At 45.6% G+C, this 5,312-nt stretch overlaps 1 pseudogene; it reads right to left on the bottom strand.

The window, feature by feature from the left end:
* Window positions 1–662: 662 nt before the first annotated feature.
* Window positions 663–4,336, bottom strand: LOC115323873 (annotated as a pseudogene).
* Window positions 4,337–5,312: the final 976 nt, after the last annotated feature.

Below are 5,312 nucleotides of genomic sequence, written 5' to 3'. Positions count from 1 at the left end.
AAACGTCAGTTAGAAATGCTGTTAGCTGAGTTTCGCATGAGTAGGACTTGCGAAATCCGTGCTGGTGCTTAAAAAGGAGGTTATGAGAGTCTAGGAAACATATGGGCCATAGATTCGAGATTCGCGTAGTGAACTGCTTATCATTTTGGGTTCACAAACATTAGGATGCAGCGAAATGTAAAATGAAAATAATTATGCTGAGACATTCACTAAATTACTAGAAACTGAGGTGCATTTAGAGTTGAGCGTGTTGATAACAAATTCATATATGAACAAGCAAAACGTGCACGGAAGGACGACTCAGACAATACGCTCAGGTCGAGCTTCTGTGTATGTCTCTCTTTTGTTAAAATTATAATATATGTACATTCGCCCATTCACCCGTTTTTTTTTCTCTTGGGGAGGGGGGGGGGGGGGGGGCGAAGGATGTTCTAAGTCTTGCCGCAAATTTAAATATTTATTTGCTGCCAAGCTCGAAAATATGAGGTTTGCAATGTATTTCACCAGGAGATAATTCGTGAATAGGGATGCTTATTTACAATATTTATCCCAACTAAAACATGATATTTACATGCATCTATTTCCAACACAAACAGGATATGCACATTTGTCTATCTAAAACTAAGACAGGATCTATGTAGGATATGTATACATGCATCTCTTTACAACTTCAACAACTTACGCGACATGCATTTATCTTTGCAATAGATTTTGTCTGTGACGTTTAGGGCATGGTTGCTTAGAAGAGGCTTGATGAACTTCCGACACAAAAGATCAAGGAACATCTTCCTGTGTCCTGGGTCTTGATTTGGGCACACCAAAATTGGGACGTCCGTAAGAACCCCAACTGCATGTTCCACACTGGCCTCGAGCGACTTGGCAATGGTCCTCAAAAAAGAAACTAGTCCCCTAGGGAACTAGTTTCTCGTTCCTGATAGGCGATGAGGCCATCCACAGGAGCGTTGCTCTTCGGGTTTTCGACAAGGTCGGTGCAGTCCTGGGGAAGGGGGGGGGGGGGGGGGGGGGGGGGCTAGGTTCGACAAATGTTTTATTTCTTCTAAAAAGAAACGGAAGTGACGATATCGCGTCTGATTGGTTAAAGGCTCAAATGACGAAAGTTCCCTCTTTCGTCCTTTGAGCCTCTAGCCAATCAGACGCGATATCGTAGCTTCCGTTTCTTTTTAGGAGAAACGATACATTCGTCGAACATAGCCTCCCTGGCAGCTCAGTTTCTCCGTCACTACACGAGCCAGATAGCCCCCTATCAGAGCGATGCTCGCAGCCACAGGGTGGGGTAGCCACTGCCCTAGTGTCGTGCACAGCTCTCGCAGTCTCGCATCTGCTGCCGATGGGAAGAACTCTTTGGTTCGCCAGCTGTCATTGCGGATACTGTTGGGAGAGAGTGCTGAGGAGCAAGCAAACGACATTGAACAGTTAACATTGCTTTGCACTGACGAAGACACAATATCGGTCTAACATTTTCTCCAGTCCGCACAGCAAACTTTTCACGTCCATCACACCGTTGCAGCCGGCCATTTGGCGAAGGAAGCCAAACAATGCTTTGATGAAGTCGCTCGAAAACTTGTGTCAAGACGAAGTTGAACTTCTCATCGAGGAGATAACGGACGCACTCGACACTCGTCGTCGTCGTCGTTAGAACCAGTGTGTGGTACGTTTCCTTGCTCAATAAGTTTTTCGGCTGGCTTTCTTTCCTGAGCTTAATTCCCGACATACTTGAGGAACGTGGTCTCAAGCCATGTCAGCCTTGCATCATCGGTGTCGCTAAAATGCCGGGTGTCTTTGTCATTCTTGTGGACGTACTGCTGATGAGTGCTGCTGACATCCATTGTAGTGAACCATTTAGTGAATCATCATCATGAAATCAACAAGAGGGCGCACAGATGCAAAAACTATGTCACATGAGTGACCTGCCTTGTCTTACAGGTACTGTAGTGCAGATGGGACTGGTGGTGAAAAAATCTGGACAGCAGGTCACACACTCATCTTCTCGATGTTTGAGGGATAGAGGTGCTTTCGGGTGGGAAATCCAGTGATGTGATTGGCCTAAGCCGTTTTGGAGCACCTTTTGGAGCAGCCAAAACAGTGTTTTGGAGCAGCAAAAGTGGCTTTTGGAGCAGCCAAAACAGTGTTTCGGAGCACCAAAAGTGGCTTTCGGAGCAGATAATCTTTGAAAAATAAAAATATGCGTTTTAGGTGCTGGACAAACGAAGGCCACTTTGCTCGCCGAAATAAACGAATTATGGTCAAGTTCGACCACCTAGGAGTCTTTCAAGATGTAACTGAAATGTCAATGACATGACACATTTTGCAATGCTTCAGTTAAATGATACATATATATGTACCCACTATAGATAGATAAGAACCAAACCTCACATATTCAAATTTATTTGAAAACCAAACTTCACTTATTAAAATTTATTTGAAAATGACCAGTTTAGTAGTAAATATCACAGCATTAGGTTGACTATTGATATAAAATAATAAATGGAAGCAGTCCCCGACTGATGAAACACATAGCTACTGCAGTGCAATGCGAGATTGCACACAAGAAAAATGTGCATTACAACTAGCAAGTACTTTTTGCTTTTCAAAACTTTCTGCAAAGCTTCGCTTCGGCTTAGGCTAGTAAAGAATGTCCACTTTCAATGTCTCCCGCTTTGGCTTAGGCTAGTAAAGAATGTCCACTTTCAATGTCTCCAAAGAGATATTGGGACATCCCAAAAGTGTACAGTGATGTATGCGTTGCCGAGAAATTCTGAAAAAGCGCTTGCCACCGGTTTTCTGATTCCCGACGTGCCAGATTTTCGTCAAATGTAAACGTGAAATAGTGGATTGCAAGCGTCCAGGCTGGTGCCTCTGTCGTGCAATCATGTTCGCATGCACGTCAGGGCAACTTCGGCAGGCTTGCAGCTGCACGTGCTTCGTCGCGCGAGCGGAGACGGCTGTTCGATCGAAACCGAGACCATATGTCTCTCCGCTCCGTCGCCAGCTGGTTTCCAAAAATGTATGTAAAGTGTAACTGCCCAGCATGCGACAAAAAACAGTCCAGCGGCGCGTGCTTGCAAGGCCGGCAGGCGAGGTACAAGCTAAACATACAGAAAAAAATAACCTGAGCGCATCGACGCGGGACAAGTCAGGGTCAAAACGTTCTTGGAGCGCTTTGTGCAACAACTGAACTCAAGACAAACAAGCGCGCTGTGCGGGTTCAGCGTGCAGACATTACCTTCTTTACTTTAGCTCACTTCTCTTCACCAACTTTCTTGCGTGACAGATTTTTCATGTAGCGGGGTCCCTCTCGAAAAAAAGCCAACCAAGAGAAACCCAGGTAATCTATACTTCCACCCAGCAGTCTTTGAGTTAAAAAAGGGATTTTTGTAGAAGCGTATGTTTTAAACAAGAACAGAAATGTTGATGAACATGCGGCGTCCTTATGTTTCAGTTGAGGAAGCTCCGTATCCGTAGCGACGCGCGGACTGGCCAGGCAGGGACCAAATACAATTTTCCCACGGCCGTTGCTTTCAGAAGCGAGTGCTTCAAGCTCAAAAAGTAACTCCCGCCGCGCAAAAACGTAATTTCGTTTCACAGTGTGACGGCATGGCTGGTACCCAGCACGTTAGCGTCGGAGTGTCCGCACTCGCCCGCATGTATCGTTCCAAAAAAAAAAAAAAAAAAAAGTACACGCGAGACGAGATTTACGAGACGACGAGAGCGCGAAAGAAGAGACGGCGGGAAAAATTATGCGAGACCGGATGGACGATTGATGTAACTAAAGCAAGGGTGCAGGCGAGCTGCTTCAATAATGACATTGGAGTTTTGTGCCTGCCCTACGTCCCTTCTTTTCCCCGGCTCCAGGGTTACAATGTCACGATTGATGCAGGGTACTTTGTGATGTCGGGTGGCCGCTTGCGCCACCTAGCTCACGCAGGCTCAATTACGGTACTCAGTTTAGTTTCGGTTTTGAAAGGCGACCAAAACTGGTCCTTTGGCGCAGGTTTGGCGCAGATTACCCATATTTTGGCAAAATGTAGCAGGATGTAGCAGGGTTAGCCCCTTGGCGCAGTTTGGCGCAATTGGCGCAGCAATCACATCACTGGAAATCTAATGGGTTTTACGGAAGATCCTTGCTGCATCTTGTACAGCTCTTTCAGGGGGTCTGCGGTTTCTTTGCAACCGCCCGTGTTCTGTGCAAGGAACTGCGATCTGATATTTTTGATTATGTGGCACTGGTCGAAAGCACAAAAGGAAGCCTTGAACAAGGATCCACTGGTTGCGGAGCCAATGTTGTCACCTGCTCTGTGCAGAGAATGCCCATTGCGGCAACATTAATTTAGTGATTATCTGTGACCAATCATGCAACCTCAAACCCAAGCTGTCCAGTTTTCTTGATCACATTAACAACAGTTTCAGCAAGTTCAACCCCAGTACAGCCTCCCAGTACAGGTAGGGTGACCACCCGTCCCGCGACTCGCGGGACTATCCCGCATTGAGGGCTCGTGTCCCGCGTCCTGCGTGAAATCCCTGAATCTTCAAACTGTCCCGCCTTTCACTGTCGTAAATTTCACTCTGTAACTCATGGTGCTGCCGAAAAACGGAACACGGGGAAGCGCGGAGGTTGTTGGTAATCGTGTACAAGCATTGCGGGAAGCGACCGTCGTTCTTGCAGGAGCACCGATGCGCATGCGCCGTTGTGCCTCTCCCCTTGGTGGCAAAATATTGTAAGAGAAAATTGTACTCCAAAAGTTTAAATATAAATTATTGTAATTATTTTCAAATTGCTGTGTCAATGTGAAAAGGTTGCTGTGGAAGAATGTTTTTAGTGAAGACAGCCATACAAGGCAAAAAGCCTGCGACTCACAACGGTCGAAAAAAAACAACAACTTAATGTTAAAACTTTGTGTAGAACCATGTGGATGAAAGTAGCGTTGAAAGGAAACAATAACCGGGAAAAGATTTACTGTTTCTTGTTTGCATTTGATTCATTGAGTTCTACTGCAGTCGAGTTTTATGTTTTCAACTTCGACACATTTAATAACATACTTAGCATTAAAATATATCCCTGGGAGTGAAAATTATTTGAACTTAATTGCTGCTAAACAATTTGCAGGTGTATCCACAGCACCAGCATATTAAATCTGTTAACAGATCCTCGGTTCGTGGTTTGCGTGTTAATAAATTTCCTCAACCGCCCCCCTGCCACGTGTGTCCCGCATTTCGCTAGCAAAAAGGTGGTCACCCTAAGTACAGGCCTTGGTAAAAAGCACCCGACAGGTAATTTAAAGCGCACAGCCCAC

This window comes from Ixodes scapularis, unplaced genomic scaffold (assembly GCF_016920785.2).
Source record: "Ixodes scapularis isolate PalLabHiFi unplaced genomic scaffold, ASM1692078v2 PGA_scaffold13__105_contigs__length_92229423, whole genome shotgun sequence".
NCBI lineage: Eukaryota > Metazoa > Arthropoda > Arachnida > Ixodida > Ixodidae > Ixodes > Ixodes scapularis.
This window is presented reverse-complemented; position numbering and strand designations above follow the sequence as displayed.